This window comes from Felis catus, chromosome X, assembly GCF_018350175.1.
Source record: "Felis catus isolate Fca126 chromosome X, F.catus_Fca126_mat1.0, whole genome shotgun sequence".
Taxonomy (NCBI): Eukaryota; Metazoa; Chordata; class Mammalia; order Carnivora; family Felidae; genus Felis; species Felis catus.
In genome coordinates, this window is record NC_058386.1 from 46,387,395 (window position 1) to 46,411,383 (window position 23,989).

Genomic DNA, 23,989 nt, shown 5'->3' on the forward strand with positions numbered 1-23,989 from the left:
TCCGATCCATGTAGTAAAAACTGTAAGTGAGCTACTTATATTCAGTTTTGATTTTTCTCACAAAACTTCTCATACTCATTACCTAAAGCAAGTGGCTATCACATTATTGTGGCTGCAGTCATTTGCTGGGAGGCTATAAGACTAACTCTGCTGCAGGAAGTAGCAGCCAGCCCCAACACCATACAACCCAAATCACTGAATGCCTTTCCCTTCAAAATTAGGAACAAAGTAAAGATGTCCATTCTCACCACTTTTATTCAACACAGTGTTGGAAGTTCTAGCCACTGCAATAAGAAAAGGAAATTAGAGGTACACAGATCAGAAAGGAGTAAACAAAACTCCCTATGTGCAGATGACACAGGATTATTTAAGTATAAAATCCCCCAAACGTACAAAAACACCTCTCCCAGAATAAATGATATCAGTAAAGTTGCAGGATATAAGATAAACATCCACAAATCAATCTATTTCTATATACTGGCAATAGACACATACACTCCAAATCTAAAAGTACACTACCACTCACAATTGCTCAAAACAAAACTTGAAATACTTAGGTGTAAATCTAACGAAGCATGTACAGGACTTGTATGTTGAAAACCATAAAATGTTGATTTAAAAAAAATCAAAGAAGGGGGCACCTGGGTGGCTCAGTCGGTTGAGCATCTGACTTCAGCTCAGGCCATGATCTCGCCATTTGTGGGTTCGAGCCCCACGTTGGGCTCTGTGCTGACAGCTCAGAGCCTGGAGCCTGCTTCGGATTCTGTGTCTCCCTCTTTCTCTGCCCCTCCCATGCTCACACTCTGTCTCTTGATAATAAGTAAACGTTAAAAAAAATTTTTTTTAAATCAAAGAAGATCTATATATATGGAGAGATATACCATCCTCATAGATTAAGATGGGTCAACATAGTAAAGATGGCAATTCCCCTCAAATTGACATGCAGGTTTAACGCAGATCCTATCTAAATCCCAGCAAGATTCTTTTTTTTTAAATAAACTGAGATTATTATAAAATGTATATGGAAAGACAAAGGAACTACAATAGCTGAAAGGAACTACGATAGCTAAAATAATTTTGAAAAAGTAGGAATCCCTCTCTCTGATTTTATGACATTCATATGTATACCACCCTGTAATAATCAAGACAATATATGTAGTACTGGAGGTGGACAGACACATATACCAGTAAGAATAGAAATAGACTCATACAAATATGCCCAACTGATTTTTGACGCTTAAAAAGGCAATTCAATCAAAGGATAGTTTCATCACCAAATGGTACCAGAGCAAGTAGCCATCTATAGGCAAAAAGATGAACTTTGACCTAAGTCACATACTTTACATAAAAATTAACTCAAAATGAAACATGTGATGATTGTGGAGAAAAGCAAACCCTTGTGTACTGTTGGTGGGAATGTAAACTGGTGCAGCCAATATGGGAAAACAGTATGGAGGGTCCTCAAAACATTAAAAATATCCATCAATCCACTTCTGAGTATTTAGCCAAAGGAAATGAAAACACTAACTTAAAAAGACATATGCATCCCCATGTTTACTGCATTATTCACAACAGCCAAGACATGGAAACAACCTAACTGTCCATTGATGGATGAGTGGATACACACGAATATTATTCAGCCACAAAAAAGAAGGAAATCTTGACATTTGTGACAAATGGCTAGACCTTGAAGGCATTATGCTAAGTGAAATAAGTCAGAGGAGACAAATATGGTATGGTCTCACTTACATGCAGAGTATCAAGAAACAAAAAAACTCCCAAAATGCTAAACTCACAGAGAACAGACTGTTAGATGCCAGAGGCAGGAGTGAGTGAAATGAGTGAAAGTGGTCAACTGGTTATAAAACAAATAGGTCATGAAGATGTAATATATAGCATGGTGACTATAGTTAACACTGTATTATATATTTGAAAACTGATGAGAGCAGATCTTAAAACTTTTCAATGCAAGAAAAAATTATAACTAGACTTACTGTGATCATTACACTATATATACATATACAATCAAATCACTATGTTGTACACCTGAAACCATTATAATGTATGTTGATTATCTCAATTTAAGACTGCAAAGTAAAAAAACAGATCAGACTTAAACTATAGAACTCACTGGGAGAAAATGTTTTCAAAACTATATATAATATCTAGAATACACAAAGAACTCTCAAAATTCAACAAAAACCCAAACAACCCTCCAAAACAAAAGGATTAGCTTGTAGCTGCAACTATTTCTTTTTTTAGCTCCAAGTATTTTAATGGCTTAAGAAAATGTAGATGAGGTCATGGGCAAATCTTCACACACATATCTCACTTTAACTACAGCTGTTTTGACTTAGGATTCTGTACCAGTCAAGGGCCTGGGTTGAGAATAGACTCTGGCTAACTAAAGCAGAAAACTGATTTAATGGAAGGATAACAGACAGCTCAGGGAATCATCAGGAAGGCTTACTGATCCACATTCAGAAAATGGGGAGGAACCAAGGAAGCTATGCAGTCTAGGACTACAGCCAAGGGACCTCCCACAGGCACAGCTTAGCTGGGGGTGCCTCTACTGTCAACACCAGACTCTGGATGCCTAGAAGCTACCCCTGGTGGCAGAATGATTTCTGAACAGTCTCAGGTTATTTGCATCAATGGCTCTAGACACCAAAAGTTCCAAGTGTGAGCATCTGATTGGTAAAGTACAGGGGTAAGTCCAGGCCATAATTGTCAAGGTTCAGGGAGAGCAAGTATTTTTTCAGTTTCCAGTGTTTGGGCTCCAAACTTTTCATAAACAGATTCAGATGATAGGCACCCAATTAAATAACCAGTCTAAAACAAATGAATGAACACACATGTTCCCTCAAACAAGTGCAATGTTAACCTGTTTATATAATTTTGTTGCAAGAAACACCTATAGTTTGAAAAAGAAAGGTATCACAGTCCATGAGACATCAATTATGAAAATTTCAAAAGTTTTTTCCCCCTAGTTATTCTAAGCTAGTTTCACAGTGGGAAGGGAAAGTATTTTTTGAGCACTCACTATAAGCCAGACAATACTCAGGTTGGTGTTTCCTAAAGCATTTTAGACGATTTTGCTCCTTGAAAGAAGACAAGGTTTCAGTAACTTGCGAAATGTTACAAATGGAAGTACAAAAGGAATTTTCCTTTAGAATAGTTAGGTGGCTGACTTACGTTACTAATGGCTCCAAGAAACCTTGGGTAAAGGAAACTTATTAGACCACAGAACAATTTTTTCAAGTGTTATCTACTCGAAGTCCATGAATGTAAGTATCCCAAAGAACAAACTTTGAGACATGCTGCTTAGAGTCTTCATATAATAATAGTCTTTCATACAATCCTCACCACTCAAACCAAGTTTTGTCCCATTTACAGATAGAAAAACGAAGGCTCAGAGAAATTAAGTGGCTTGTCTAGCTAGTTGGCACCAAGATTTAAATCTAGGCCTTTTTGGCTCCCAAGTCCATGCTTTAATAACATGCTGTTCGCTTTAGTTTTATTTATTTTTTTAATGTTTATTTATTTAAAAGAGAGAGAGCAGGGGAGGGGCAGAGAGAAGGAGAGAGACAGAATCCGAAGCAGACTCCAGGCTCTGAGCGCTCAGTGGAGAGCCCAATGCAGGGCTCAAACTCACAGACAGTGAGATCATGATCTGAATCAAAGTCGGATACTTAACCAACTGAGCCGCCCAGGTGCCCCACTTTACTAGTTTTATTACAATAAATTCCTGCAGATGAAAACATGTATTTGTGACAGATTCTTCTACACTGTTAGATCCTATTCAGAAAATTACTGCAAGACAGGAAGCTGGGGCACAATGTGAGAAGCTGAGATACCGTCAAATCATACTAATGACCAGGGAATGAGTTCTACCTAATGCTTAGAAGTTAAACAAGTTAAAATCCCATTACATAAAAAAGCCTCTAACAAAAAGAAATTAGTACTAAACAAATCTCTGGAAATGGCCTATTGCCTTTGTTGGTTCAGACCAGAACTCTGAGCACCAAGCAATCTTTACAGGTAATAAAGATTTCTTCCTAAAATAAGGTTTAAAGATCGACTTTAAGGAAATTAATGAATTATGAACCACCATCCACAGCTATACATTACTTAACACTTCTATTTCAACGTTTTTTTTTTATTTATTTATTTTTGGGACAGAGAGAGACAGAGCATGAATGGGGGAGGGGCAGAGAGAGAGGGAGACACAGAATCAGAAGCAGGCTCCAGGCTCCGAGCCATCAGCCCAGAGCCTGATGTGGGGCTCGAACTCACGGACCGTGAGATCGTGACCTGGCTGAAGTCGGACGCTTAACCAACTGCGCCACCCAGGCGCCCCACTTAACACTTCTATTTAATTAACCATTTCTTTTTTCCCTTCCTCCTTTCCCCCAAACTTCATTTACCTTTGAGGTTTCTAATCTTGGTTTTACAGGGTTTGTTTACATCAAGGCAAGGGTGTTCACTTAATATATACTGAGGAGAAGTCACTCTTTAAAGGGCAACTCACTCTGTGTAACCACCTCCAGGTGATAAAATTTAGAATGACTTTCAATACTGAATTAGCTTAAAGGGAGAGGAGTAATTTCCAAGCTGGCTCAATAGCAGCTGAGTATAGTGGCAGGTTAGCCTTACAATTCAAAGTATGGCTGAAGGATCAACAGCACTGACATCATCTGAGAATTACTGAAAATGCAGAATCTCACCCAGAGCTGAAGAATCAACCTGTATTTTAATGAGATCTTTTTTTTTAACGTTTATTTATTTTTGAGACAGAGAGAGAGCATGAACGGGGGAGGGGCAGAGAGAGAGGGAGACACAGAATCGGAAACAGGCTCCAGGCTCTGAGCCATCAGCCCAGAGCCTGACGTGGGGCTAGAACTCACGGACCGCGAGATCGTGACCTGGCTGAAGTCGGACGCTTAACCGACTGCGCCACCCAGGCGCCCCTGAGATCTTCAGGTGATTAATATATTTAAAGTTTGAGAAGCACCAGATCAGAAAACAGGCTCAAAATCAGGAAACCCAGGTTAGAATCCCTGCTGTATCACTTACTCACTGTATGAGCATGGACAATCAGCCTCTGTGCACTTCTGTTTCCTCAACTGTGAAATAGGGATAACTGATCTCACTTCCATACTCACTTTCATCCAATCCATTCTCCAGAGAGCAGGAAAAATAATCTTAAAACATAAGTCAGCTCATGTTACTTCCTTGCTTAAAACCTTTCAACAGTTTCCCTAAAATTATATCCCAACTCTAACCATGAGTCTCAGGGCTCTGGCATGATTTAGTTCCTGCAACTCTCTCCAATCTCCTCTTTGCACTACCACTTTAGTCTTTCCATTTAGTTTCTAGAATGCTTTAAGTTCCTTCTGGCCTCTAGACCTTTGCAACTGCTATTCCACTGGAATGCCTCTGCCCCAACACACCTATTCTTCCCTCAGCTAGTTCCCTTTAAGGAGTGACCTTAAGACCCAAAGTGGCTTCCCATGGCAACCCACCTAAAGCTGGTCTGTTATTTTTCAATTACACTACCTTGTTTGTTTCTCTCATAGCAAGTATCAATATAACTAGTCTGACTTTCTACAGTATTAAGCTCTTGGCATGTATCACATCATCTTCCACATGATAGGTAGACAAATATTTACAGAATGAAGTTCATGAAAGAAGTACACACTGAGAATAAAAATCTGTGACTGTCAGCATATAGACAGTATTTGAAGCCATGGGTCTGGAGATGATGACTTAAAAAGAAGGAAGGAAAGAGGCCCAGAACTAAGTTCCTACTTGATACAACATTGTTTTTTTTTTTTAATGTTTATTTTGAGAGAGAGAGAGAGAGAGCTCACGTACAAGCAGGGAAGGGGGAAAGCAGAGAGGGAGAGAGAATCCCAAGCAGGCTCCACACTCTTAGTGTGGAGCCTGGCGCGAGGCTTGATCTCACGAATGGCAAGATAATAACCTGAGCCGAGATCAAGAGTCAGACGCTTAATTGACTGAGCTACCCAGGCACCCCAATCTACCAGAAAAGGCGAGGTTGGTGAGGTAGAAGCAAAACTAGTTCATTATGCTATCATGAAAGACAAAAGATGGCCAGACTGATCTATTGTGTCCAATGTCGAAATGAGGTATGTCCCGAAAAATGTATGTTGAAATTGGGGGTAGAGATAACTTGACCAACAATAGTTTCAGGGGGATGGTGGGAAGGGAAGCCAGACTGGAGTGAGTCAGGGAACCAATGGAAAGCGAGGCAATACAGATGGAACGTGTAGAAAACTCTTCTGAAAAGGTGGCTGTAAATGCAAGCAGAGAATTATGGGGTCACTGAAAGGTAGAGGGCAAGAGGAGGTAACAGAAAGAAAATCCCTAAGAAAGTTGAGGGTAGGGGACCCTTAAACCTCTATTTCACCTTAACATAATGAACACTTATCTGGATTTTGAAAGCACAAGTACTAACGAGAATTATGACAATCCTCTCCCCAATCTCTTAATACTTGACTATCTCTGTATGTGCTTACATTGTACCCTGTACCTATCACGTCCCTATTAATGACAAAATGTTTGCCACAAGGGTGAGGAAGTTTAAAACAAGCATACACACAAAACCCCACAAGCCTGGGAGCAAGATAAAAAAAAAAAAATACATTATCAGTGGTTGCCTCTAGGTGGCATGATAACACGGTTTTTATTTATTTATGCTTCACGCTTTCCAGGTCCTTCCAACCTTTCTATAATCATGCATCCATTTATAGTAAGAATTTTCCTTTTGTACAATTTTTCTTAAGGTTGAAAAGAGTGGCCCCTATTCCAAATGGCACGAATCAAATTAAGAACAATATCATCTAAACAAATGCCCTGGAGTGGCTGCTGCCTGCTCTTGGAGCTTCTTTCCTATACACTCTGCTGTTTAATCCTGGAGTTTAGCACACAGCAAGCACTCAATATTTATTGATTTAGTATTCATAGGTTAAGAAATGGTTCAAACATGTATGGGAGTATGGTTGAATCTGAGTCAGCCTAAAATTCCCCCTTGAAATCATGGAAAAGCATTATGGCCGTTTGTAAACAAAAAATGCTTTAGAGAACCGTAACCTCCAATGTACCACAAAGCAAAAGCCTTTGCCTCTAAAAGTCTCTGAAAGAAAATTCAGGTGAGAACTGCCTGGACCATCCATTATCTCACGAAGCAGTGAAGTGAATCTTGAAATCCAGCCTGCTATACACTGTTTGATTAGGAAGGCACAGACAGCAATTAACTGATTTCTTAAAGGGGGCACATTTCCATCCAGTCTAGTTTCTGATTATTTATATTAATATCCATCCAACAAATAATCACAGAACCCATGTGTCATCATAATAACATCAGCTAATATTTACTGACCACCTAACTATGCGTTATCTCTAATCCTCATATGAAGCTGTAACAACTTGAAGACTGTTCCCAGTTTACTAAGGCCAAGAGTAGCCACATACTAAGTGGTAGAGCTGGATTAAAACCAAATCTGCTCCACAACTCTACAGTACACAAAATGTCTATATACATAGTCCATCCTGCCAAACCCCTCCTGTAGACTCCAATAACCCTATCTTTGGCCATATAAATAAAACATGACCCTGAGGATTGCTGACCTAGATTTTATTGGACACTGATAGTAAAATGTAGTAATAAAGCAACCAAAAAATAGCTTTTATTCACTCAAGACAAATCTGGAAATTTGATTCTGGTTGATTCTCCTTCAAAATCTGTAAACACTATATACCTCAAGTAAGTGTATATCTTTGCTCTGCAGTATACTCAAAAAAATCTCTTGCAGGGATACCAAGGATGAGGAATATGAAACCTCCAATACCGACTCTGGAGGTAAGAATGGTGTGTGAGAGGGTCACCTGGGTTGGCTCAGTCAGTGAAGGGTCCGACTTCAGCTCAGGTCATGATCTCATGGTTCGTGGGTTCAAGCCTCGCATTGGGCTCTGTGCTGATAGCTCAGAGCCTAGAGCCTGCTTTGGATTCTGTGTCTCCCTCTCTCTCTGCCCCTTCCCCCATTCATGCTCTGTCTCTCTCAAAAATAAGTAAACATTTTAAAAAATTAAGAAGAAAAGAATGGTGTCTGAGAATGCATCCCCTACATTTGCTCTACCCTACAGCCCTGGGAAGCTGCAGATCTAAGAGTTATCCTTTTGGTCATTACTCCCAATTACTTAATAGAGACAAACTGACATCAGAAAAATCAGGTAACAAAACAGGGCTCACCAAAGTCACAGATCAGTTTCGCCAGAAGAAAGGAAATGGCAGCATGCCAAGCAGCCCCTTCTTAGCATTCCCAACAATGACCAAAAAAAAACCAAAGAGTAATGCCAGCATGAAAATTATGTAAATTAAGGAAGACAGGAAGAGATTCCTTGTCTATCTATGCCTTTTCAACTAGTGCTCTGGAATAATCCTAGTACACTCTCTAAGACTGATCTGTCTCACATCCCCTTCCTTACTTGTGGCTGGATTTGGTGTAAGAGATCAATTGTAACAATAGTTATTTCCTTTTCATCATATCCAATTTCAAAGATGCAAATGCGTTCTCTTTCAGTCTTGCCCACATCTACCGAAAATTAAGACATCAGCCTTTAAACTAATACTCTCTATTCAAACTAATATTAAGAACTTAACCATAAAAAAAGCGTGCCACTTTCTAATAGGTGAACTTCACCCAGAAGGGCCACAGGCAACATTCAGTTGAGTTCAGAAAAAACATCTGCCCCCTGATGAATATGGATGCAAAAATTCTCAATAAGATACTAGCAAATCGAATTCAACGGCATATAAAAAGAATTATTCACCATGATCAAGTGGCATTCATTCCTGGGATGCAGGGCTGGTTCAACATTCGCAAATCAATCAATGTGATACATCACATTAACAAAAAAAAAAGAGAAGAACCATATGATCCTGTCAATCGATGCAGAAAAGGCCTTTGACAAAATCCAGCACCCTTTCTTAATAAAAACCCTTGAGAAAGTCGGGATAGAAGGAACATACTTAAAGATCATAAAAGCCATTTATGAAAAGCCCACAGCTAACATCATCCTCAACGGGGAAAAACTGAGAGCTTTTTCCCTGAGATCAGGAACACGACAAGGATGCCCACTCTTACCGCTGCTGTTTAACATAGTGCTGGAAGTTCTAGCATCAGCAATCAGACAACAAAAGGAAATCAAAGGCATCAAAATTGGCAAAGACGAAGTCAAGCTTTCGCTTTTTGCAGATGACATGATACTATACATGGAAAATCCGATAGACTCCACCAAAAGTCTGCTAGAACTGATACAGGAATTCAGCAAAGTTGCAGGATACAAAATCAATGTACAGAAATCAGTTGCATTCTTATACACTAACAATGAAGCAACAGAAAGACAAATAAAGAAACTGATCCCATTCACAATTGCACCAAGAAGCATAAAATACCTAGGAATAAATCTAACCAAAGATGTAAAGGATCTGTATGCTGAAAACTATAGAAAGCTTATGAAGGAAATTGAAGAAGATTTAAAGAAATGGAAAGACATTCCCTGCTCATGGATTGGAAAAATAAATATTGTCAAAATGTCAATACTACCCAAAGCTATCTACACATTCAATGCAATCCCAATCAAAATTGCACCAGCATTCTTCTCGAAACTAGAACAAGCAATCCTAAAATTCATATGGAACCACAAAAGGCCCCGAATAGCCAAAGGAATTTTGAAGAAGAAGACCAAAGCAGGAGGCATCACAATCCCAGACTTTAGCCTCCACTACAATGCTGTCATCATCAAGACAGCATGGTATTGGCACAGAAACAGACACATAGACCAATGGAATAGAATAGAAACCCCAGAACTAGACCCACAAACGTATGGCCAACTCATCTTTGACAAAGCAGGAAAGAACATCCAATGGAAAAAAGACAGCCTCTTTAACAAATGGTGCTGGGAGAACTGGACAGCAACATGCAGAAGGTTGAAACTAGACCACTTTCTCACACCATTCACAAAAATAAACTCAAAATGGATAAAGGACCTAAATGTGAGACAGGAAACCATCAAAACCTTAGAGGAGAAAGCAGGAAAAGACCTCTCTGACCTCAGCCGTAGCAATCTCTTACTCGACACATCCCCAAAGGCAAGGGAATTAAAAGCAAAAGTGAATTACTGGGACCTTATGAAGATAAAAAGCTTCTGCACAGCAAAGGAAACAACCAACAAAACTAAAAGGCAACCAACGGAATGGGAAAAGATATTCGCAAATGACATATCGGACAAAGGGCTAGTATCCAAAATCTATAAAGAGCTCACCAAACTCCACACCCGAAAAACAAATAACCCAGTGAAGAAATGGGCAGAAAACATGAATAGACACTTCTCTAAAGAAGACATCCGGATGGCCAACAGGCACATGAAAAGATGTTCAGCGTCGCTCCTTATCAGGGAAATACAAATCAAAACCACACTCAGGTATCACCTCACGCCAGTCAGAGTGGCCAAAATGAACAAATCAGGAGACTATAGATGCTGGAGAGGATGTGGAGAAACGGGAACCCTCTTGCACTGTTGGTGGGAAAGCAGATTGGTGCGGCCGCTCTGGAAAGCAGTGTGGAGGTTCCTCAGAAAATTAAAAATAGACCTACCCTATGACCCAGCAATAGCACTGCTAGGAATTTATCCAAGGGATACAGGAGTACTGATGCATAGGGCCACTTGTACCCCAATGTTCATAGCAGCACTCTCAACAATAGCCAAATTATGGAAAGAGCCTAAATGTCCATCAACTGATGAATGGATAAAGAAATTGTGGTTTATATACACAATGGAATATTACGTGGCAATGAGAAAAAATGAAATATGGCCTTTTGTAGCAACGTGGATGGAACTGGAGAGTGTGATGCTAAGTGAAATAAGCCATACAGAGAAAGACAGATACCATATGGTTTCACTCTTATGTGGACCCTGAGAAATTAACAGGAACCCATGGGGGAGGGGAAGGAAAAAAAAAAAAGAGGTTAGAGTGGGAGAGAGCCAAAGCATAAGAGACTGTTAAAACCTGAGAACAAACTGAGGGTTGATGGGGGGTGGGAGGGAGGAGAGGGTGGGTGATGGGTATTGAGGAGGGCACCTTTTGGGATGAGCACTGGGTGTTGTATGGAAACTAACTTGTCAATAAATTTCATATAAAAAAAATAAAAAATAAAAAAATAAAAAATAAAAAAAAATGAACAAAAAAAAAAAAGAAAAAACATCTGCCAGAAATCAAGCTGCTTAAAAATTATCTTAAAAACAATTTACTTAAAAATTAAATCCAGAGTTCTCAACCCTGGCTGTACAAAATCATCTGAGATTCATTTTAAGAACTAAAAATGTCAGGCCACACAAGTATCTGACTCAGTAAATAGGAGGTGGGAACTTTTTTCTCAAGCTACATAGGTGATCTAGTTGCACAGCCAGATGTAAGAGCTGCTTTGTTAGATAGTATTAATTGTGCTTTGCCTATTTGTAACTCACTTAGGAATTTTCTTTAAAAGAATGGGGTATAAATAAAGCAAGAATAGCCATGTGTTGATAACTGCTGAAGCTGGGTAACAGGTACACCCAGGTTCATTATGTTATTCTCTTTTGTACATGTTTGAAAATCTCATAAATTAAATTTAAATTAACACTTTATCCCGCCAGGTCCCTCCATTCTATCTTCCACATCACTACCAGAGCAATCTCCTCAAACTCAAAATCTACCTACATCATCAGGTGCTAACTCCTTACCTAACCCAGCATCCAAGACCTGGTCCCTGCTCACCTCTCTTACCAGGGCCACAACATTACATATTACTACCCTTGGCTCCCCAGTGCTTTAACCATGAGAGGCTTTTTATAGTTCCCCTAACATTCAAGACTTTTAATACCTTGATTCAGATTGTGCTTTCTGCTAAAATGGCTGCTCTCTGCATACCCCCTAGAGCTCAGCTTAAATGATACTTCTATGAAGCCTTTTCAGATACCATCTTCCCCAGAGTAAAATTGATCACTCCCTCCTTTGTGCCCCCACTGTGTACTGCATATATCCTCAATCAACACACCTCTTTATTTACATGTCAGTCTCCCCACTAGGGTAGGTTCTGCATGAGTGGGACTGTGTCTATTTATCTTTACTGTCACCAGAATAGGAACCGTCACTTATTAGAATAATACATGAAGGACTATCCAGTAAATGTTTAAGGAAGCTAAAAATCCAAGTCACACTCTTGGTGAAATTTTCAACTGAGGAAACCAATTTATGATTCATTTATTCTGCATATATTCTATTCAACATATAGGTATGAATGCACTACACACAGGGCATTGCAATAGGTGCTAGGAGATAGCCAGGTGTTCAGAAATGTAAATCAGAGAAAAAGGAAAACTAGAAGCAATGATCACATAAAAGCAACAAAAAGTACATGAAAATGCACAATGAAATTACAACTTCCTGGTGGCCAAAGCAAAGCCAGAAACAAAATTACAAGACAGCAACAGAATACATACAATAAATCCTTATATAACACCAACCACAATTCTCTTGATTTTTTAAAAATTTGGATTTTTAGAGATTCACGTTGCATAAAGCAGAGTACAGCTTCGGCAAAAGTGAAACAATTAGCCCAGTATCAGTTTGCAGGCATAGTGCTTTATATCTGGATCAACATATACACGAAAATATAAAAACAAACAACACAGCAATTTGGACATAATCAAAACATTTCCTCTTGTCCTATACCAAGGGATCCCCACAATAATTCTGACGTTCTATGGAAAGTTTCTGCATATGTTGGTATTTTTCTGAGAACACAGTTTATAGCTTTCACTGGCTTCTTAAAGCGATCTATGACCTAAAACATTAGGAACCATCACCCCACAGAAAAGATCTCCAAGACATAGCCTGCTTAATGACTACATTGTTTTCACTTTCACTTAATGAAACACAGGCATATGTTTTTTGCCTCTAAAGCCACGATAGGCTACTGTCAAGTACAAAAAGTACAGGAAAACGAAGAACACAATTCCAACCCTTTTGCATTATTCAGCTCCAACTGTCTCATATCCCTGGATTTACAAACAAATATACAGCATCTCTCAAGATTAAACCTCCTCTGTGTAAGAGGGAATTCTGTATTCCTGGATAAAATCCTCTAATCCCATATCCTGAAGAAAGGTAGAGGAGGCACAAACCTATTAAAAGGCTAGATTAGGGGCGCCTGGGTGGCTCAGTCAGTTGAGCATCCGACTTTGGCTCAGGTCACGATATCGCAGTTCATGAGTTTGAGCCCCGCGTCGAGCTCTGTGCTGACAGCTCAGAGCCTGGAGCCTGCTTCAGATTCTGTGCCCCCCTCTCTCTCTGCCCCATCCCTGCTTGTGCTGTGTCTCTATCTTTCAAAAATAAATAAACATAAAAAATTAAAAAAATAAAAGGCTAGATTAAGTATATTTCTAAATAAAAGCTAAGTTTAATGCCTAAAAATAGTCTAACAAAAGATGTATCTGTATGGGGAGAGAAGAGACCTCAGTAACATATTTACTTGCTACCGTACATTGTGGATTATTTAAGTTTAAAGGTAGAAATTGAGGAATACTACTGGAAGAAAAGTCAAAATGAAGTAGAGGACAACAGCACAGTACAAAGGCCTGGGAGTTGAATGGGACTGGGCTTAAATTCCATTTACTAGCTGTATGATCTTACACAAGTTCCTATACCTCTATGAATGGGTAACCTCTGTAAAATAAACAACATAGTCCATCTCAAAGGACTGTATCTGGCAATGAATAAGCCATATTATTTTTTGCTCTAGTTCTTTTATTTGTATTTAAAAATTTTTTAAATTTATTTTGAGAGAGAGACAGAGCAGGGGAGGGGCAGAGAGAGGAGAGAGAGAATCCCAGGCAGGCTGCACACTGTCAGCACAGTGCCTGATGCAGGGCTCAAACTCATGAAACTGTGAGATCATGACCTGAGCTGAAACCAAGAGTCAGACGCTTAACCAACTGAGCCACCCAGGCGCCCCTGTTCTAGTTCTTGTAGTTCCAGATTAATCTCAGGGCAACAATCTTTTCTTTAATGTTTATTTTTGAGAGAGTGAGCTACAGAGATCAAGCGGGGGAGGGGCAGAGAGAGGGAGACACAAAATCTGAAACAAGCTCCAGGCTCTGAGCTGTCAGCACAGAGCCTGACGCAGGGCTTGAACCCACAAACTGCGAGATAATGACCTGAGCCAAAGCCAGGCGCTTAACCAACTAAGCCACCCAGGCGCCCCTAAGGGTAACAATCTTATGACAGATATTACAAACAGAAAGAATCAAAAGCAAGGAAGAGCTGGTCTTTTCAACCTTTCTACATGTTATCTGAATATGAAAGAGAATATTAAGCATATATCAATCTCTAGAATATTAAAGTACTGACATGAACCAAAAAATTAAACTCAACTTTGATGAAACCGAGCAGCTCTGAATCTCATTCTCAAGTTAGTTATAAGTTCTCCAAAGATTAAACAGTCTACTAACTACTGTCTGGGCCATACAACTTAAGAATCAGAGATTTTAAGTGTATCTCAACTATTTTGAGCTGGTTCAAATGAATTTAGAAGGAAGAGAGACCAAGATTCTTTTATATGATTTAAAAGAACAATAATTAGAGCAATTATCAACAGGGCAGCAAACTCCTCTCAGTATAAAATAACTCCAACCTCATAGGATTTTTATGAGGCTGAAATTAGTTCATTGACAAGAAAACTTAAAACAATGCTTTTAGAAAAAAAAATTATATCCCAGCATATAGACAAAACTGGCTGAGTAAATTTAATGGCACGACACACAGACTGGCATACACTCATTTCCAATGTTCTTTAATTAAGCCAAATAATGTGAACAATCTGCTGCTTTAAAACATTTATGTCTATAACACGAAAGATGTTTGCTGAAAATGAATGAATAATATGTAAAGGTACTCTAATTCCCTGCCACCAACTAACTTTGTGACCTTAGGATAATCTGGGCCTCAAACATATAAAATGAAAATAAAGTAATTACAATCTCTTAAAGCAATATTTCCAGTTCAAGACAAATGTTAAATATTAAACATGAACGATTTGAATTATTCTCAAAAACTAAAGACCAAAAAGTAACCAAGCCAGTTTTCTATTTGGCACAAGTTCCAACTTTTATGTTTTAACAAACTACACTTTCCCAAATAATTCAGTTTTAAGCTGAACATATATTCAAAAACCAAATAGTCTTTCCCAAGATAAAATAGGAACTACCCGTTAACCATTTGGACAAAAATAAAAGCACACACCTATTTCACATTATTACTTAAACACAAAAAGCTAAACTGTAAATGTATTAGAAGATAATGCGTGTAAATATTCTTTTAATCTTGGCAAAAAACTTATTTCTAATATACAAAGAACTCCCAAAACACAGTAAGATAATCTGACTGAAAGTAAAAGGGCACAAACTTGGGGCACCTGGGTGGTTCAGTTGGTTAAGCATCTGACTCTTGATTTTGGCTCAGGTCATGATCTCATGGTTCATGGGATGGAGCCCTGCATTAGGCTCTTTGCTGACAGAGTGGAGCCTGCTTAGGATTCTCTCTCCCCTTCTCTGCCCCCCCCCACTTGTACTCTTGCTCTCTCTCAAAATACATAAAACATTAAAATAAGATAAAAAGGGCAAAAACTTGCAATTTACAGAGGATGTAACATTTGCTCATCCTAATCCTTACAAAAATTCTAACCAAAGCAAGAAGGTGCTATTTCTCACTTATCAGACTGGTTAAAATTAAAAATAAAAAACAGTATCTTGTTTTGGCAGATATATGTGGAGAAAAGGGCACTGAAAGACACTGCTGCTCAGAATGGTAATTCAGTATAGCCTTTCTGGAGGTCATTTTGGCAGTACTGATAAAAAATTTAAATGGTACCACTCTGACCCAGAATGAATTCTACTTCTAAGGCTCAACAGTAGGGAGTGATTAAATTATACTAGATCCATGCTTTGAAATTCAACGCAACCATTAAAAAGAATGGAGTTGAGCTGTATGTTTTGACATAAAAATACACATAGCACATAAATAGATAAGCACAGTATGTAAATGCTAAAAGGTATAAAAGAATATACACTAATTGTCAGAAGATTTTTGAAATGTGGTATGAATAAAACAAGACTATCATTTGGGGAAGGACAGGGACACTAATTTTTAAATAAAATATTTTGTTTGAATCTTTTAACAGTAAACGTTACTTTTATAATTTAAAACGTTTGAAAAGGGAAAAAAGATGAGCTTAGAAAACATTAATTTGAAAGTTTTACAAATAGGAAATCCAGTCCTATCTACAGGCTTATGGCATCCATAAATACGCATGGTAACACACATAGCCAAATTGAATTGTCCCATGAAAGAGCTCAAAATTGATCCCCGTGTTGAAAAGCAGCCACCACAGTCAAAATGACAAAGAAACTGAGCTTTCTTTGCTTTTTCTCATTTACCTTTCTACTTCCCTAAAATTTCCCGATTATGAGGGGTAACTTTCTTATAGGAAGAGGCCACTTATTCTGCACTTCTATGGATGATATCTGCTGGCATATTTAGAAACTGATTCAGTTCAGTTTCAAGAAAAGATAGAGCACAGTGAAAATAGGTTCACCTGGGTTTGACACCCAACTCCACCACTAATCAGCAACATTTGTTATCTTGGACAAATCACTTCCCCTAACCTGAGCCTAAAAAATAAAGAGTCTGATGAGGCGCCAGTCAGTTAAGCATCCTACTCTTGGTTTTGGCTCAGATCATGATCTCACGGTTTCATGAGTTCAAGCCCTGCATCAGGCTGTGTGCTGACAATGCAGAGAGAGCCTGCTTGGGATTCTGTTTCCCTCTCTCTCTGCCCCTCCCCCACTTGTGCTGTCTCTCTCTCTCAATATTAAATAAACTTTAAAAAAATGAGTTTGATATGGATAATATCAAATACAGGTTCTTTCTCAGCTCTTCTGTTAGACCTGGAGAAGACTACCATTTTTAATTTTTTTTAATGTTTTATTTATTTTTGAGACTGAGCATAAGCAGGGGAGGGGCAGAGAGAGAGGGAGACACAGAATGGTAAGCAGGCTCCAGGCTCCGAGCTGTCAGCACAGAGCCTGACGCGGGGCTCAAACTCACAAACTGTGAGATCATGACCCGAGCCGAAGTTGGACACTTAACCAACTGAACCACCCAGGCACCCCAGAAGACTACCATTTTAAAGTCACTGGTGGGGCACCTGGGTGGCTCAGTTGGTTAAGTGTCCCGACTTTGGCTCAGGTCATGATCTCACGGTTGTGAGACAGAGCCCTACATCAGGCTCCACACTGAGCACAGTCTGCTTGAGATTCTCTCTCTCTGCCCCTCATCCCCGCTCCCACTCTAAAATTAAAAAATAAAAATATAAAAAACCAAAATGCTCCATGTGAAAGGTTGTCAAGTGATACCTGCATCTCTCCAGACTATACTGCCTCTTAAGGATGGCCTTGCAAAGACAGTTAGGAAATTTGAGGAGCCTGGAAATGGATACCCAGATTAAGTCAAAGGACTGCAAGGTACTCTAGGCTGGAGGAGTCAAGCTAGCCCCCACAAAACATGGCAGTAGGTATAAATGTAAGGAAAGAGCCACCTATAGCAAGGATACTGAATCTATCCGGATTTATGCTCTTCTCTAATACTAATGTATCAGGGCTTACCCTGAGGTGCTGTCATACTCTAAGTCAACATGGATTATATGCTAAACATACCACAGTGAATAATGCAGGATAATATTTCTGAAGGGCAATTTGAGAAGTATCAAGTCTTACAGTTTTGCATTCCAGTTCTAGAAATTTCTTAAGGAAATAAACATAATGTCACAAAGACTTCTCATTTGGATGCTCTTGAGTTTCTTTCCTTTACTCAGCACTTATTTACCAAATGGACTACTGTGTGCTAGGAAGCATTGTTAAAGATCATGGAAGACTAGGACTTAAAAAGGTTTGAACATAGGGAGTTGGTTAATAAACTATAAATCATGTACACAATATAATCCAGCCATTAAAAATGTTATAGAAGTGGGGCGCCTGGGTGGCGCAGTCGGTTAAGCGTCCGACTTCAGCCAGGTCACGATCTCGCGGTCCGGGAGTTCGAGCCCTGTGTCAGGCTCTGGACTGATGGCTCAGTCTGGAGCCTGTTTCCGATTCTGTGTCTCCCTCTCTCTCTGCCCCTCCCCCGTTCATGCTCTGTCTCTCTCTGTCCCAAAAATAAATAAACGTTGAAAAAAAAAATTAAAAAAAAAATGTTATAGAAGTATATATTATGACAGAACAGAGATCAATATATTAAGTGGGAACAACAAATTTCAAAACACCATTTCTATATTGGTTTGGGGAACAGCTAAAAAAAAAAAAAGACAATTTGGGGACAACCAAGGAAATGTAAATATGGACAGGATACTAGATAATATTAACAAAAAGAACGAATTTCCCAGGTGTGATAAATGGCATTGTAGGTCCTGATTAAGACATGCCTGCCAAAGGATTTAAGGATGAAATGTCACTCTAACTTCATATGCTTCAGAAAAATTAAATGCCCATGTGTACATATAAATCAAATATGGCAAATTTTAACAACTGTTGGTGATATAGATGCTCATTGTGCTAGTCTTTCAACATTTTTATGTTTGAAAATTTTCACAATAAAAAGTTGGAGGGAAGGTTATGAATTACATTTTTGCAAAGAATAAATTTTTGAAAAAAAGTGTGCTTATGCTACTCAAACATAAAGAAAAGCATTGGAAGAATATATTACGTACCAACATACTAATAGTATTCATCTGAATGACAAGAAATTTCTGTGCTTATCTGTATTATTTCAATAGTAAGCCATGTATACTTCTATAATCATGGGGAACATTACTTAAAGTCAGGAAAGCATTTTCAAACAAGAATTACAATAAAATGAACAAATGACTCAATAACATCCCATTCCCAAAGTACTCTTATTAAAGGGTTTTATAAACTTTTAACAAGTATGCAAACAATATTACATAAGTAATAGTGTGAACATCACATAGTTTTTAAATTTCTACTTACATGAGTAATTTATACCATTCTCACAATATAGTAATTCAAGCAATTCATGGTAAAGATAGCAGTAGGGAGGGGAATGCTGGGAGAAAGTTCTTAAATATTTCCCCTTATATCAAACCTCCCCATTAAAAGATCTAAGGTAAAAATAAATGTTAAAGATGATCATCAGCTCAGGAGAGGGGGGTAGGGAAAGGGTTTTTGTTATATTATTCTCTGTATTCTTCAGTATATTTTGAATTTCTCAGAAAAAGAAATGCAATAATTACAGAATAATTACAGAAAAAGCTAAAGTTTGCCGTGGCTACTCCTTCCAAATAATCAGTTTACCCTAGTTTTTAAAAAATATATAAATAGCGCCATATAGTACATGCTATCTTGCAACTTGCCAAAATTATCTCCGTATAAATAGCTGTATTAATTTATACCACTTGTGGCAGTATTCTAAGACCATACTCTCACCTGTATTTTTGCCATGACCTGGTAGTATCTAACTATTTTTTGCCAATCTAATGGTTAAAAAGTATCTCATTTTAGTTTGCAATTCTGGTATTTGAGTATCTTTTCTTGTTACCAGACAGTTTTAGTTCCTATTCTGGGTAAAGTCTGTCCCTAATTTTCTGCTCCTCTTACTTTTAAACCGTTACTCTTATTAAGATGGGAACACACCAAACAAAATGTTAATGATGACTGAATATTTTTGTGGGAGTAGGAATCTTTTCCCAAAATAACACATTTCCTAGTTTTTCCTAAATTAATTCAGTAACAGAAAGTAGAAAATGATGTAAGTGAATGAAAAAGATCCTTTTAGATGCAAGTACAGTAAAACCTTGGATTTCGAGTAACTTTTTCTGTGAGTGTTCCGCAAGACGAGCACACCTTTCCAATAAATTTTAACTTAATAACAAGCGATGTCTTGTAATGTAAGTGACACCAAACGTCACATGATCCCAACTGAGTCAATGGTTCTTGAAATTCGCTTTGATATATGAGTGCTTTGGATTACAAGCATATTTCCGGAACGAATTATGCTCGCAAACCAACGTTTTACTTAGTACTTTCAGGATACCTATTATAGGAGCACACAACACCACCCTAGAGGAGCTCATAAAATCCAGCTTAAGGAAATAAACACAACTAAAGCACAAGTCTTGTGAAGAAATCAAATAATGGTTGTGGCTACTGATTCATTTGGGATACATTTAACTAACTTCATTTTTGTACAGCATTTCTTTGAGTTCATGATGTACTTTTCACAAATCTTGTTTAACTGGAATAAATTTTTTTGTGACATTTTCTGATGCCCTCCCATAAACTGCTATAGCACATTTTGTTCACTCCTCCTCATTGTAATGATCATTTTGACTGTGATTTACAAGTCTCTCTCCCCTGGTATACCATGCTGCCCTCCCTCCTCCAGTTGCTTGCCTCTATATCCCCAGTATCTAGCATTATTGGGTATGTCCTCAAATATTTGTTGAGTGACTGAGATATCATCACCCTCATTTAAAGGATGAGGAAACTGTTTCAGTGATGAAGTAATTTGCCCCAAGTAACATAGCTATTAAGTATTTATTTTACATAAATTACTATGGCCTTACCTTTGTAGTATACTGTACAATTTAAACATTTGAAATAATACATCATCTCACTTTAATGCTCATAGCAACTTATGAAGCAGGCTTTTTGATTACCATTTCATAATTGAGAATGAAACCTGAGGCACACTCCAATTCTAGTTTATATGAAGCACAGTGATCTCTTTACATACTTTATAGATCACTAATTGGGTATAGGAGCCAATACTCAATACCTCTAAAAATAGATACCTTTATGCAGCAAACATCTTGCGGAATGATGGGGGAGGGGAGGGAAGAGGAGGGAGAGCGCAGAAGACAGTCAAAGCAATAGGATGGAGACTGGAAACCAGTTAAAGGTCCACCTGAAGACTATAAACTGGTATCACAGTGTTAATCACATGTGCCATTCTGAAACCCAAAGGTTTTTCTTGGTATTACCCAGTATTCATAGAAGACAACTGCAGGCTTTCTCACATATCAGCAGTCTCAAAGGCTGGGGATAAAGAGTTAAGGAGAGCTTTAAAATATAATAGGTTATATCATGCATGGACAAAGCAGGGAAAAAATGTTAACATAAAGGAAAAGGCTAAGGACCTTTAAACATCATCCCAGTCCTTAAATGAACTGAGTTTCTTCAGTGAAGAGAACAACTACCATTCATTTTATGTCCCTAGATCCTTGTACTTAAAAACACTCAGTAAATGCTTACTGAACTAAAAAGAGGTTAAGACATGAAGAAAAAACATACATTAATTTAAAAAACAATGGCTTCCAATTTACTGAACACTTACTATATGCCATGTGCTGTACTTCAGAGAATATATAAAATGTTAAAAGGGATAATATTTACCTCTTTTCTAATCTGTGTATGGTGCTACTGAAGTATGTTAACAGTGGTGATATTGATGACCATTACGAAGACTCATTATGGGTTACTAAGGTTACAGCAGAATCATGAACAGAACAAAGTTGAGCCACAGGGGGCTGTGTAGACATAGGGAGATAAAGACAACCAATGTATTATTACACATCACCACAGAATTGGATAAGACCCTTCAGAGGATATGAATGTGATTCCTAATGCGTGGCAAAGTGAAAAAACTACTCTGGTTAACACCCAGTTATCACTGGCCAGAGTCAGCCCAAAAATGACCAAAGAACAACCCTTTCCTCCCCACCACTGATGATCCCAACACAGACCTGAAGGGTCCAGACAGGCTTTGCTAACTGGCCATCACTTCACCACCGTGACTGCCCATCTCTGAGCTGTTGGAGGGGTTAAGTGAAATAGTATGTTAAAGAAATAACCATCTACTGACCACATAGAGTGTACTAACAACTTACATTTTCCCATTTAAGCCCAATAACCCCACAAATAATGTATTTCCCCCAGATGAGGCAACAGATACGTTAATGTGTCCAACATGACAAAACTAATACGTGGCCAGAAAAAAATTTTTTTTAATTCATCATTAATCCTATCCTTCTCCTACAAACTGTATCACTGAGTAACCTTATAATTATTCCACTTAATATATGAAAACAAAATGACAGAGTTAGAACATCAGCATTTTGACATTCCCAATGACTAATGTTCAGAAATCGCTGTTAATATAAAAAAAAAAAAACACAAGACATCATTACAACTTAATGAATGCTGTGAACACACCACCAATATTCTTGCCAAAGGGAATGAACCTAAATTTATAAAATCCTCTGAATCCACTGTCAATTTGCATGAAATACAGAGGACAGAGGAATATGTAAGAACTGTACTGAGTAGGCAATAAGCAAAATCCAGTCTGTGGGAAACTCCACAGGTCAAATGGCCTGAGTTCTTCAACAGATATAGCATAAGGAAAAGAAAAAAAGGGAAGTTACAAGTATTTAAAATACATCAAGTTTTAAATAAATGGACAAAGCAAATTAACTGTCCAGGGATATACACTTGGATAATAAAGACAGAACAGAATGCAAGTGATTACTATAAACTCAGAACAGTAGATACTTTCCAGAGAGATACTTTCTGGATTCTGTGGTTGGGATGGGCAGGTGGATGGACTTAACAGGGTAACAGGCAAGGTTCTATTTCTTGAGTTATGGTTACAAAAGTGTTTGCCCTAAAATAATTACACTATAAATTTGTTTTGGGGGTGGTTTTTCCTATTTGTATATTATTAGTTACAATAAAAGAAAAACACTTTAATCACATTAATGCTGCTTACATATGATATGATTCTATTTCTATGATATGCCTAGACTAGGCAAATTATAGAAACATAAAATAATGAGTGGTGGTACTGGGTTTCCTCTAGGGATTAAAATGTTTTAAAATTGGTGTGTAGTGGCTCTACAACCATGAAAACACTGAAGACCACCGTACGCTTTAAATGGGCAAGTTGTATGGTATGGGAATTATGTCTCAACAAAACTGTTTTAAAAAAAAGTCTAAGACACCCCAGTTAAGCCAAGACACACTTTTAAAATAAAGACTGGGATAGAGCCCAAAAATTTCCATTTTTGACAAGCTCCCAGATGCTGCTGCTGTTGCACACATTTTGAATGACCACATTTTGAGAACCACTGCAACAGAGGATTTTAAAAACGCTTCCAGCTCAAAGCAGTACTAAACAGCACTGGAAAGTAAAGTGTTTTACTCAGGGACTGAGAAATCAGTCCAGAAAAAAGTTAACACTATGCCAAGCATTGTTCTATTCCCTTGATTCCATGACCATAAACATCAGCAACTCCTGGGAACTTGCTGGAAATGCAAAGTCTCAGGCCCCTCCCAGACCTACAGGATCAGAACCTCTGGAGTTGGAGCCCAGCCATCTACTTCAGCAAGCCCTCTAGGTGAATCTGATGTTCCCTGAAGTTTCAAAACTACTATTCTAAGCATTTTAAATGCATTAACTCAGCTAAACTTTTCCAAAACCTTATGAAATAGGTAACATTATCAGCATTTTACAGATTAAGAACTGTGGCACAGAGGTTAAATAATTTGCACAAGGGGCGCCTGGGTGGCTCAGTCGGTTGGGCATCCGACTTCGGCTCAGGTCAGGATCTCGCGATCCGTGAGTTTGAGCCCCACGTCGGGCTCTGTGCTGACAGCTCAGAGCCTGGAGCCTGTTTCAGATTCTGTGTCTCCCTCTCTCTCTGACCTTCCCCTATTCATGCTCTGTCTCTCTGTCTCAAAAATGAATAAACCTTAAAAAAAAAATAAAAAAAAAATAATTTGCACAAGATGA

At 38.3% G+C, this 23,989-nt stretch overlaps 1 protein-coding gene across 15 annotated transcripts in view; it reads right to left on the reverse strand.

Annotated features, from left to right (window-relative positions):
- The window catches only part of HUWE1 (HECT, UBA and WWE domain containing E3 ubiquitin protein ligase 1), a 169,169-nt gene that overhangs the window by 135,611 nt on the left and 9,569 nt on the right, over positions 1 to 23,989 (reverse strand). The window contains exons 3-4 of one of the 15 annotated variants that reach the window (XM_045051047.1): positions 21,942 to 22,007; positions 21,592 to 21,725 (exon numbers count right to left, since the gene is read on the reverse strand). The exons of 13 other annotated variants lie outside the window; for them this stretch is intronic. The gene's annotated coding sequence lies outside the window, so the exon portion shown is untranslated. The remainder of the gene's footprint in view (positions 1 to 21,591; positions 21,726 to 21,941; positions 22,008 to 23,989) is intronic. One more of the 15 variants, XM_045051046.1, reaches the window with a different exon arrangement.